Below are 13810 nucleotides of genomic sequence, written 5' to 3'. Positions count from 1 at the left end.
AGCGCCCCGAAGACGTCTGCCTCATCATATGAATGACTGCCATGAATCGGTAACCCTGTAAGAGCGACCACATCCTCTAGGAAGACAATGTCTTCCCCCCATGCTGTGAGAAGGGTGTGAACGGGAGGAACCCAGAGACAGAAAAGACGTATTACATCACGAATGAACCTATTTACCTCCCGTTTAAGAGACGAGTCTATAGCTTCATTAATACCCGCCTTCCGGAGAGTAGTAGCGTGGCCGGAGTTGGAGCGTATATAAGATGCCCAATGTGGCCACACCGGGGGAGTTTTCGATTTACAACGGATGTCGATAGCATGGAGGTTATAATCGCCACGATGGATCACTAGTCCAGAAAGGGCTATTAATCACGTTTTTAAACGACGGATCAATTATGTGAGTAAAGTCTTACAAACAAATTCCGTCATATAACACGAAAATAATTAGGCCCACCATTTAACTCAAACAATCTGTCATTATGAAATGTGATAAATTATCAGTGCATGATTTACGGATGAACCTATAAATCACGGATAAAATCCGTTGAACATTTTAAGTTTTTGTACACCCCCACTAGTCTGCCTTCCCAAAAATGGCTAGCCAGTAGCTACATACGGTGCCGTGCTCATTAACTTTCCCTTCCATTATACCACTTAACTATCTCACCGTTAGATTTTGATGGGAGATGATTATTTTTCAGCCGCTAGATGTCGTAACCCTAGAAATATCTAATCTGAACACCTCATTGGAACCTCCTTCCATCTTTCTGTCTCGCATCTCTTTCTCTTATTCCTTTTTTTATTCTTCCCTCATCTTTTTCAGTATTATCAACGATGTAATTCTCTTCGTCTTCTCAAGTTAGTGGAATATCTCTTCTCTGGATGTAAAAAATAACATCCCTAAATATGAATATAATTCTTATCAATAACTTTACATTTCTGATTGAATCTTAGCTCTAACAGATATTTCATCTTTTTTTTTTTGGTCGTATAGGTCGAGGATAACATCTCCAACATGCAACATCCCCAAGAAGGTTCAACTCCATTAGTGTTAGTTTTAATGATTCTCATGAATATATTTTGTTTTAATTTTGATCAATTTGTTCTTTTGTAGAAATAAAACTTAGGGGTTTTCATGAGTATATGGAGGAACTTAGTGGTGCAACGCTTACAGGTATCGATTCTTTACTTTCTATTGTGAGTTTACTGATTTGATTTTGTTTTAGTTTTGATCGATTTGTTCTTTCAAGGAAATTCAATTTGGGGGATTTCATGATAAATGAGACCCTTGGTTTTTAGATTGAGGTTTTCTTAATGGGTTATTTTGTTTTTGGTACTTAGGTTTTGTCCAGCTTTCGAGTTTGGTCTAACATTTGTCCATCTTGGTGTTTGGTACTTGAAAATAACGTTGACTCACGTTGACCAGGTTAAATCTTGATTTCTGTTTATAAATTATTAATAATATATATATATATATAATTAAATTGTGAAATCATATTACAATTATACCCATCACTTTATTAACATTTCTATTACATCAAACTCATCTTCTCTTCTTTCTCTAAACACATCACCGCCGCAGCCACCGTCGAGCATCATCTTCTGTAACAGCACCTCTCCAACTCTAATAGCAGCAACATCACCTCAATCAAACCCTTCATTAATCTCTTCCATTTATCACTTCAATCGACAGTAACAACAATTCTTCTCACCTCAATCAAATCCCATCTCTAAGTTAATTCTACCAAATCCAAGCCCTATTCAGTACCGACCACAACACCTTTGCCAGATAACCAAGCACCTTTGCTGCATAATCACAAAACAGCCAATACCCGTACCATGTGAATCCCTTACTGCTATGTTTGTTTCTCAGTCGAGAAACTCCATCTATACTTAATTCCCAGATCGAGCAAACAATCCCAAACACCTCAGATCGAGCCCATTCCGTTCTTCACCATCAGAAAAACAAACACCAGCATCTGCATACAGCCATCACTGCTTTTATGTTTTCTTCCATCATAACTGTCGATATCTTGAATCAACAGTATCGTCTAGAACTTACGCACAGATTCGAGAAGAATAACTTAACTCCACCGAAATATTGTTGATGAATCAACATCTATTGCTTAATTAACACTACATCATACCCCCAGAAATCCCAGAAATCAATCTATCTCTATCTCGAAATCAAATTTTTTTCCTTCCCTTGTTGCGGCTCCACTTATCACACGAAAACCTTTCCTGTATTTCTTCTCTAGGCTTTGACACAACCCAATCTGTTACGACAACATCTCTCACCATTCTGCTTCACAAAGCCTCACATTGAAGCATTGTAGCTCCATATTTCACTCTTAATTTCATCAGAAGAAGCTTTATCACGCCCTAAATTCCTCTTACTCAAACCCTAGTTTCACTGTTGCTATCAGAGATATGAAATCGATCTCAAATCAAGCCTGAACCTATAAAATTCCATAAATTATTCAAGAAAATGACATCAAACTCAAAACCCCTCTTTTAACATCTCGAATTACATCTTAATCAACCGCCACTATCTCCTTTCATCAATAACAGCAGAAGCAGAAATCACCGTCTCCACTTTACCCCATGAAGATCTTCCCTGTTAGTTTTTCCTTTGAGATTTATGGAAGATCTTAAGATTCTTAAAAATTTCAATATCTTGGCTCACGATTTTAGTGAAGGGTTTAATCTTTCATCCATGGGAGTTTTATCAGTGGGAAGCGGAATAAGAAAAGAGAAGAGAAGAAAAGAAAGAGTTAGGAAATAGGTTTATCAAATCCGTTGGATCTAATGGAAATATTAGGAAAGTGAAGGCTATGATAGTAAACTCTTGTAATAATTACCATTTTTCCATTTTTTTAAAAATTATTTATTAATTCCTTTACAGAAGTCAAAATATAACTGAGTCAACGCTGGTCAACGTCTTTTCCAAGTACCAAACGCCAAGCTGGAAAAATGTTAGACCAAACTCAAAAGTTGGACAAAACCTGAGTACCAAAAACAAAATAACCCTTTCTTAATTTAGAGATTTTCATTATATAGTGAAACCCTAGGTTTTGTGTTCTTTAGGTTCTGAATAGGGATAACAAGGGCCCTCCTGTTGATGAGAATGTGTATGGAGGTGGTGATTCTGTTTTATAAGAATAAGATGTCAGGATGTGAAGGCTACTGGAGCAAAAACAGAAGTAGCATATTTGATGTTAAGGTCTACAGACTCTAACTTCTCTAAGGTTTACTAACTACCTTATAAAATTGGCAATCAATTTTGCGTAATACATGTAACTGATTTAGTATTTGTGATTTGGCTGCTTTTCTATCTGCCAAAACTTCTTTTGAACGTTTTGATATTAGTGTTATAGAAATGATGCTTGATGAGTGCTAAAAAGTGCATATTTCTATATATTTTCTTGGCATTTAACTCATCTTTTGTGCATTAATTCTCCATTTTAACCCATATTCTGTATTTTCGTTGTTTTCAAGAATAAATACTTTTCTTAATTAATTTTGCATTTTTAGGTACTAAATAAAGCATGGTTAACTCACGGAGCGAAAAAGAGCAAAGAAACGGCAAAGACTCCCGCTAGGAGGAAGCGAAGAATGATGTTTGCAAGAGCCGGATCAACGAGAACTGGGCTTAAAGAGGAAGAATTGTTCTTAAAGAAGATATGGGCTTGGCATACCCAAGGCCCAAAACCCTTACCCAAATCCATTTCCATTATCCATACCCATTTCCATGAGAGCCGTCAGATTGGATCCATCTTGTCATCCAACGGTCATCTCATCATTGTGCATCAAAATCCCAAGCTCCTGTCAAACACCATAGTACCTAACTCCATCTGAAACCGTCATCTTCGTTGTATCACTTAATCCAACGGTCGCTCAGAGCCTTCTTCTATCTTGCCGTTAGATTCAATCTGAAGTTGATAATCCAACGCCTTCCACTCGTTGTTCATCAAACTCCGCTGCACCTGACCAACACCTAAGCATCAAACCCATCGACCCAAAACAAACACCCACCTTCTTCTTCCCCAAAATTCCATTCCCCCAAAAACCTCTTCCTCCCCCGACAGTTGCAGACATCACCTCCCCAGCCGACCATCATCAGAACAACCATACCCTAGTTACTCTCCTTCTTGTTCTTAGCACCCACCACTCTTAGGTGCTACATCCAAGACAGAGATGGAACTAGGGTTTCACAGTGGAGAGAAGAAGGAAATTGGAGCAGCGTTCGAGTAGCAGAAGCAAGTTGAAGCATGGGTCAGCGCTCAATTGCAGAGGGGACAGCAAATTCAGAGGGTATGGTGAGTTTTCCCCAAATTCCTATAAACCCTAATTTTGTTAAATTTGGGGTTTTTTTTTGTAAAAACCCTAATTGGGTGTTCTGATTATAAATAGGAAATGAGGGTGTAATGTTTTGAGCATGTCTGGGTTAGCCAGCTTCACCCTTCAGAGGACTGGACTAGCCAGTGCCCTCAACTGTTAGTGTTTTGTGTAAAACCGATTTTAAGTTCATGTTCAGTTTCAATTTAATCTCATGTTTAGTTTAATTCCATGTTTATCTGTATCTTCATGTTAAGTATGTTCCAAACACTCATGCTAAGTCTTAGATGAAACCTTATTACACTGTTAGGTGGTGAAGTCTTAGTTAATACTCTTGTAGGTTTAACTTAATTAGGGAAGTTAGTTAACTTAGTGATCAAAGGCACCTGTGATTGAGTGTGCTGTAAGAAGACACTCAATGCTAGGGGTGAATTAGAGAACTTAGGGGATTAACCTTCCACCAAGTGATGAATTTAGTAAGCAACATTACTTGTGATTGAGTGTGCCTTAACCAGACACTCAATGCTAGGGGTGATTTATCTAACTAACTCATTACACACCCTCAAATGCATACCCTGGACTAAGGAAGGCATGAACCTCCCCATTTTTCCATTAGGGACAAGAATATGAACTAGAATTGCTACTATCTAGCTAGGTATAAGATGGATTCAAGACCTTAGTGTTTTACTTCTTTGTCACTGTTTTACTTAGAGAACTCACTGCTCATTGCTCACTGTTATTCATTGCCTTTGCTTCTTTGGCTCACTGCCACTGTCACTTACTGTCACTGCTTAGCTTAGATAATTAGCTTAGGAAATATTCAATCACACACCCTAGTCCCTGTGGATTCGACCCGTTCTTGCACAAACTACAACCGACACCGTGCACTTGCGGTATAACAATGTAGGCTTTCTTTTGCTCTTATTTTCTACATCTTTAAATGCCTACCAAGTTTTTGGCGCCGCTGCCGGGGACTTGGCTGCTGTTTTGTTGAAGTTTTTCTTGTATCTTAGTTTGCTGTTTTTGCATAACTTGCTGTGCATCTTACTGTTTTGCATTGCATCTTAGGTTAACTGCATCTTAGTGTAACTTGCATTAGCATATTGCATATTTCATATTAGTTTGCATCTTAGTTTGCATATCACTGCTGTATTGATCCCTCATTGCTTCTTTTTCAAGAGAAACTTACTTCTCTCTTTGAGCCAACAGGTGTTGCTGCTGCTGCTGCTTCCTGTTGCTGCTGCCAGCCTCTGCAGCTGTGCTGCTGCTGCTGGGCTTGCCACTTGCTGCTGCTGGTGCTCTTGTGCTGCTGTGGTGCTCCTGCTGGTGCCGGGCCAAGACTCCTGTGAGCTGCTGGGCTTGTTGCTGTGCTGCTAAGGCTGAAACCTGCTGAACCAAAGCTGCAGCTAGAAAGAACCCAAGCCCTGAACTGGTGAAGCTGCTGAGCCTTGATTGCTGCTGGTCTGCTCCTGCTGCTGAGCCTTGATTGCTGCTGTTGGTGCCAGAACTGCTGCCTGAAGCCTACCTGTGTTGCCTGGTGCTGCTGCTGTTTCTTGCCAGGCCAAGCCTGTTGATGTTGCTGAGTTGATCTGGTGTTGTTGTCTGCTGCTGCTGCTGTAGCTAGACCAAAACACAACTGGGCTACACAAGCCAAAGAAAATTGAACCAAGCCCAACTGGGCCTTGAGTGTTGAAGCCAAAGCTTAGGATGATCCAAAGCCCAACTGGGCTTTTGCAACCAAACTGAGCAGCTGGGCTGTGCTTAAGCAAGTAAGCCTAAACCCATTAAGAGAACCCAACCTGTGGGCTTCCATTTTCTTGTGGGCTTGTAATATTAAACCCAACATTTGGGCTTATATTTTCTTTGGGTTTGTAATCTTAATTACTTGTGGGCTTGTTTGTTTAATTGCTTGTGGGCTTGTGGTGTTAGATTGATTTGGGCCTGTAGTTGTAAATTAGAAAAACTGAACTTTTAAAAGCCCAACTGGGCCTCAGAACAAACAAGCAACAGTTGGGCTATTTCAAAAGCTACATTGGGCTTCAGTTTGCATACACATTGTGGGCTTAGTTCACCTTCCCTTGGCAAAGCAATTTCTCCCACCAATGTGGGCTTGCTCCCAACACTAAAACCAAAATTCTTGCTCCCAATACTAAAACCAAAAATTTTGCTCCCAATTAAAAACTAAATTTTTCTACCTTTTTAAAACCAAATTTGCTCCCATCAAAACCAAAAGCTCCCAAATGGGCTTTGTCTTCAAAGTCTAAAACCAAAGTTTTCAAAACCCAATAAACCAAAGTGTTTTCTTTTCCCATTAGGTCCAAATTTTCTAAAACCCATTAAAAACCAAATTTCTTTTCAAACCCGACAAAAACCAAATGTTACCCATAAACCAAATTTTTCCCAGAAATCCAAACCCATTAAAAACCAAATTTTGGGCTTTGTAACATAGTTACTTAACTTTTGAGCCCAATCATGTCTAGATCTTGGTCAACAGTTGGGGAATACAACAAATCCCTTAGAGAACTTGCGTGTGGACATACTTCACGTTATGAACCTCCCATAGACCATGATGTCAATAGTCATAGGAATTATTATGGACATTTTCAAAGTCCCGAGCCTCAATACATGAACCCTAATGACTATTCACACATGCATCATTCGCCACAACGTGAAAATGAACATTTTGCTAATACCTCCCTCACACAATCATCACTGATCGATCAATTAGAAGCTCGAATCGCAGCTTTAGAAATGCAATCACATGAGGAATCTGTCACATCTAATTTTCTTAGGCAACCTGAAATCTATGCATGTCCTGCATGTGGTAGTTTAGACCACCCTGTTGAGAACTGTCATATTTTGCATAATTTTAGGCAATCTAGAGAAAATCCAAGGTATGAAATGCCCATAAATTGTGAGAATGGTAGTCATTGGGACCATAATCAATCCTTTGAGGGTTGCGATCAATATTTTGTAAACCCTAATGACCATGCACACATGTACCATTCACCACAATTTGAACATGAAGAATTTTGTACTCCCATGAATTTAGACTCCACCACAGAAGCTTTAAGACTCAGTAAGCAAAACTTTGATAGATCTACATCACGAATTCATGCATATTTAGATCAGATTTTGCTTCACCTACAAAAGGAGGAAATTCATGAGGAAATGTATGTTGTCCCTAATGAAGTGTCTAGTCCCATTCATGTAAATGATGTTGAATATGAACCTAATTTAGAGGAACATGAATCGACTAAGGACACCACCACTGTTAATGAGGACCAATATGCATGCTACCATGATGATGATTATGATGATTATGATGATATGTTAGAAGAACATGAAAATATTGTGGAACCTGTTGGTTCAATAACATATGGCTTCTCGCCCTCGACCTTCATGAATGTTGTTTTTTCTAATACTCATTGTAATTCATATGATTTTGATATTGACATGGGATTCGTACAATTATTCTGTGAAGATGAGCATGACATAGGAATAGTTGAATCTTCTGTAGACACTAATGCTAATATGCATGAAAATATATTTGATGTGTCTGATTCTCTACCTAGGTCACATTGTGATATTTCTCCTGATTTTCCGATGCATGAGAATAAATTTGTTGATGATGTTGATGACTCTGATTGTGATCTTGCCAATTTGTTTGATGATTGTGAGCATGTTGTGACACGTGTAGAAGACTTAGGAGATGTTGACGTGATTAGTAATGATGTGCCTATCGTCCTACATAAGTCACAATCTAATGGCCTTCCACCCAACCTAGATTTGGTTTGTACCCATATTGTCAAACCAACTTTTCTGAGAGTCCCTAATCTAGGTTTGGAACTGTGTGCTTCCCAAGTCCTTTTGGACTATTTTGCATCTAAGTATAATACATTTGAGGAACCACAGTTGGAATTAGCATGTTTGCCCGTCCCTAGCACAGTTCACTTTGAGTTAGACCTTGTACATGATGAACCCCCAAAACTGCGAGATTTTGTTTCCAAAATTTTATCCGTTGAAAAATCCAGGTTTGGGGGTAGCTCATTTTGTTTCACAGCTTCACTTTCATGCCTATCATATTATTATTGTGTGAAGTTGTTGAAACCGCTACACTTTGTCTTTTGGGTTGATCCTCAACTCTTTAGACTTTTGGTGTATGGTGAATTTTTTGTATATAATCCAGTAGATAAAATTTCTTAAAACCCTTTTGTTCCTTTTGTATATATTTTTCTAATCCAATATGATCTCGGCTGACATATGTTGGATTCTTGCCTTGAATAACGGAGTTCTAATATTGCTTTCGCCGAAATCGGGTATTCTCTTTCCTTTTTCTCTACTCAACATGATCCTCTTCATATGTTGTATTATAATTTTGTTCATATTTTGAAACATTGAGGACAATGTTTAGTTTAGGTTTGGGGGTGAAAAGTAGATACTTTGATAATATGCCATAATTGAAAACAAGAACTCCTCCTTCTTTTTGAAAAAAATGAAAAAAAAATCAAAATAAAAAATTAAAATTGAAAAAAAACATAAAAATGGAGCTCATTTACCTTGAAATGTTGACTCTTGTGCAAATATGTAATTTTAGGAGTCTTAGTCTAGATATTTAGGCACCCTGATTCTAGCACAATTCACATAGTGATAAGAAATTTGCACGCGCACGATCTACCAATACATGTATAGCCTCATCCTTGAGGTGTTTATAGTTTCCAATCACTTTAGAATACTGAACGAAACTTGACTAGCTTGTTCTTTGGTTGGTTGGGATAGAAGGTGGAGGTTACATTAAGAAAACAACCATCGAATTTAACTGGGTGCATCAAAAAGGGCTACCTCTTGCAAAGTGTCATGTAATTTTTGTTTCCTTTTGTTATGTATCAAAAGTGTCCTTTAAAAAAAAATCAAAAAAAAAAAAAAAAAAAAAAAAAAAAAAAAATCAAGTATTTTTCAATTCCATCCTCTCTTGTTCCAAAAATAAAAGAGAGTAGTCAATGTAAATAAGAGTCATGTAAAGAGTCATTTTGTTGTTTTTTTTGTAATAAGCAAGGAAGGGTGTATGCCATTGATGTACAACGCGAGTAATTGTGAAATACCTCCTACTCATTCACAATTCTCGTAAAGTCCGGACAGCTAGCTAGATTTCGACCTCGGTTCTTAGCCTGAGAAACTATCTCTTGGTGATTAGTAGTCATAACATCCGATCTTTCTTTACACATGTGTAGATACACTTTACACTCTTATCACATGTCTTTATTTGTTATCAGTGCTAGGATTGTGCCTTTGATAGATAGATTGACATCTCCATTTTGCTGTGGGCTTCTACTGTCTTGCACATGTCACATTTGATGGAATCTGAGCTTATATTTTGACCTAGAACTTTGTAGGTACGTTCTAAGAAAACCTTCACGAGACTTCACTCGTCCACTAGGGACACTTAGTGGTTTAAAAGGCTTAGTGCATACACTAAATGCATTCGAGAGACCAGCGACAGTGGTATATGTAGGATTTCCTTAGTTTTGTTTTACTTGAGGACAAGTAAAATTCAGGTTTGGGGGTATTTGATGAGTGCTAAAAAGTGCATATTTCTATATATTTTTCTTGGAATTTAACTCATCTTTTGTGCATTAATTCTCCATTTTAACCCATATTCTGTATTTTCGTTGTTTTCAAGAATAAATACTTTTCTTAATTAATTTTGCATTTTTAGGTACTAAATAAAGCCTGGTTAACTCACGGAGCGAAAAAGAGCAAAGAAACAGCAAAGACTCCCGCTAGGAGGAAGCGAAGAATGATGTTTGCAAGAGCCAGATCAACGAGAACTGGGCTTGAAGAGGAAGAATTGTTCTTAAAGAAGATATGGGCTTGGCATACCCAAGGCCCAAAACCCTTACCCAAATCCATTTCCATTATCCATACCCATTTCCATGAGAGCCGTCAGATTGGATCCATCTTGTCATCCAACGGTCATCTCATCATTGTGCATCAAAATCCCAAGCTCCTGTCAAACACCATAGTACCTAACTCCATCTGGAACCGTCAGCTTCGTTGTATCACTTAATCCAACGGTCGCTCAGAGCCTTCTTCTATCTTGCCGTTAGATTCAATCTGAAGTTGATGATACAACGCCTTCCACTCGTTGTTCATCAAACTCCGCTGCACCTGACCAACACCTAAGCATCAAACCCATCGACCCAAAACAAACACCCACCTTCTTCTTCCCCAAAATTCCATTCCCCCAAAAACCTCTTCCTCCGCCGACAGTTGCAGACATCACCTCCCCAGCCGACCATCATCAGAACAACCATACCCTAGTTACTCTCCTTCTTGTTCTTAGCACCCACCACTCTTAGGTGCTACATCCAAGACAGAGATGGAACTAGGGTTTCACAGTGGAGAGAAGAAGGAAATTGGAGCAGCGTTCGAGTAGCAGAAGCAAGTTGAAGCATGGGTCAGCGCTCAATTGCAGAGGGGACAGCAAATTCAGAGGGTATGGTGAGTTTTCCCCAAATTCCTATAAACCCTAATTTTGTTAAATTTGGGGTTTTTTTTTGTAAAAACCCTAATTGGGTGTTCTGATTATAAATAGGAAATGAGGGTGTAATGTTTTGAGCATGTCTGGGTTAGCCAGCTTCACCCTTCAGAGGACTGGACTAGCCAGTGCCCTCAACTGTTAGTGTTTTGTGTAAAACCGATTTTAAGTTCATGTTCAGTTTCAATTTAATCTCATGTTTAGTTTAATTCCATGTTTATCTGTATCTTCATGTTAAGTATGTTCTAAACACTCATGCTAAGTCTTAGATGAAACCTTATTACACTGTTAGGTGGTGAAGTCTTAGTTAATACTCTTGTAGGTTTAACTTAATTAGGGAAGTTAGTTAGCTTAGTGATCAAAGGCACCTGTGATTGAGTGTGCTGTAAGAAGACACTCAATGCTAGGGGTGAATTAGAGAACTTAGGGGATTAACCTTCCACCAAGTGATGAATTTAGTAAGCAACATTACTTGTGATTGAGTGTGCCTTAACCAGACACTCAATGCTAGGGGTGATTTATCTAACTAACTCATTACACACCCTCAAATGCATACCCTGGACTAAGGAAGGCATGAACCTCCTCATTTTTCCATTAGGGACAAGAATATGAACTAGAATTGCTACTATCTAGCTAGGTATAAGATGGATTCAAGACCTTAGTGTTTTACTTCTTTGTCACTGTTTTACTTAGAGAACTCACTGATCATTGCTCACTGTTATTCATTGCCTTTGCTTCTTTGGCTCACTGCCACTGTCACTTACTGTCACTGCTTAGCTTAGATAATTAGCTTAGGAAATCTTCAATCACACACCCTAGTCCCTGTGGATTCGACCCGTTCTTGCACAAACTACAACCGACACCGTGCACTTACGGTATAACAATGTAGGCTTTCTTTTGCTCTTATTTTCTACATCTTTAAAAGCCTACCAATGCTTTTATAAGTAAATCAACTGATTTTTTGATATTAGTTAGACAAGCACTCCATCTCTGTCACACCTTTAGATGGACCAGAATAAACACTATTTTGATTTTAGGAGTACTAGTACTAAAAGTAAATCAACTGATTTTCACATTTTCTGCATATATTTTTTGTCTCCCTCTGACGTGATTTCGTAATAGTTCAATTCATCTTGAGTCGATGAATCAGATATTTGATTGGTTGGTCAAATTGAGGATTATTTCTCATTCTTGAAAGGATCAACTTAGTCAATTTATTTTCATGTCGTAATGAATGATTGACTGAAAATTGTTTTCCCATGCTTGTTGTCTACTTGAAACTTTAGCTCTTACGAAAATAAGAATGAAGTTTGCTTTAATATTCTGTTCTTACAGGGATGTGCTAAAAGGCTTGTGAAAGCTGCGCTGCAGGTAGCAGCAAACAAGAGGGAGCAATGAGATATTCGGATGTCATTCTGATGGGAGCACCAGGTGGTCGTACTAGTTTCCCTTGATACAAACCTCGTGAGCAGGGCCAGCTTGATAAAGGGTCTACTATATCCGTTATAGATGCGGGGCTACTATACTTCAAACACTCTTTCTCCTTGTGCCATACCCTGAACTGTGATATCTAAATGGAAGGATGTGCACTTGGGTTTCTAAGCGACAGAAATAAGGAAAATGAAGCCTGCTGGAAATATAGATAGAGAGCTTCAAGCTGATAAAGCTCGAATTACATGAGAACAGTTTCATACCACTTATTCAATTTTATTTTCTTGTTTCTTTTTGAGGTCCTTTATCATTTGTAGATTATTTTTAAATTTGTATTCAGAGATTCTATGTTATTATTTTATTGGATGATATTTTGGGTGATTAGTAAAAATATAATTTCGACCGATTTTAGGATTTTATTTAATTTTCATATTTTGTTTGAAATAAATTTTGCTTTCACTTCCCGATTCAGTTGAACAAAACGACCAAATCTGAATACCAAAGTCTGAATCAGTAGCCATGGAATATTCTAATTGGAATTATTATTTATTTTTATTTAAATTAGTATTTTTATTTTTATTAAAATCCTATTTTTATAGCAGAGATCAACCGTTATTGTATTTACCATTCAATAACCGTGTTACTAAATAACAAATTCTATTTGTGATTTAAAGTCACAAATTTTATTTGTCATACTTAATGACGTTTGTTATTCGTCATTTATAAAGAGTCACACAAAATAAATAACGATTCGAATAACAGATGAAAACCATGATAAATCATGTTTTATAACAGACATCATACGTCATTTATAGCCCCTTCTGGACTAGTGGATGGCCATCCGCGGCACGATCTTGAACGCGAAAGTGTCCATGGTCTCTGACTCGGGGCGCATAAGCCATCCGAGATCAGAAGGGTAAGGAAGCACGGGAGGATTTAAAAGGCGAGAGATTAAGATATCATCCAGAGGGAAAACGCGTTTACCTTCACGGAGTTCTCTTAACCTCAGGGCGCGTTTTAAGGCAGGGCCGCTTGTGAACTTAACAATAGTATACAACCTGGCGTCTGCTAAGGCGGGTAGGACGATCTCATCCTGATCAGAATACTCGGCTTCCTCGGAGCCCTCATTCCTAGGTTGCTCAGATTCGCTAGACTCCTCGGACGAAGAATTGTTGTAAGAGCTACTAGACATAGCGAGTGTATGGGTGCGTCTGGAAGAAGGAAAGAAGAAGAAAAGTTGAAAGGAAAATGAATTGACAACTCTATATATAGAAAGCCCTAAAGATAGAACGTGGCAGTTATGCACGGGAGAAAAGTAATCGTCAGAAAACCAGAAAGAGAAGCGGTTTTGCACGACGAGGAGTCGAAACGTCTCCCACAACCGTAAGTTCAGCAAAGGGAAAAGACCCACCTTGTTAATGTACTATAAAGGAGGTCGCTCAAAGAGGGTTCTTTGACTATTGGGTCATTAAACAATTGACCCAATATTCAGGGGACTAATGTT

The 13810-nt window shown here is 38.4% G+C and overlaps 1 long non-coding RNA gene across 2 annotated transcripts; it reads left to right on the top strand.

Annotated features, from left to right (window-relative positions):
• Window positions 1–772: 772 nt before the first annotated feature.
• On the top strand, window positions 773–12603 carry LOC113360913. 2 transcript variants are annotated; one of them, XR_003364864.1, is made up of 4 exons: window positions 773–857; window positions 994–1033; window positions 1114–1173; window positions 12211–12603. It is a non-coding gene; the product is annotated as an uncharacterized LOC113360913 (long non-coding RNA). The 2 variants fall into 2 exon arrangements; XR_003364865.1 differs by lacking the exon at window positions 773–857 and adding an exon at window positions 868–883.
• The last annotated feature ends 1207 nt before the right edge of the window (window positions 12604–13810 follow it).

The sequence above is a fragment of the Papaver somniferum genome, chromosome 3, assembly GCF_003573695.1.
Source record: "Papaver somniferum cultivar HN1 chromosome 3, ASM357369v1, whole genome shotgun sequence".
NCBI lineage: Eukaryota > Viridiplantae > Streptophyta > Magnoliopsida > Ranunculales > Papaveraceae > Papaver > Papaver somniferum.
Note: the sequence above shows the minus strand (reverse complement) of the source record. Positions and strands in the feature narration are given on the sequence as shown.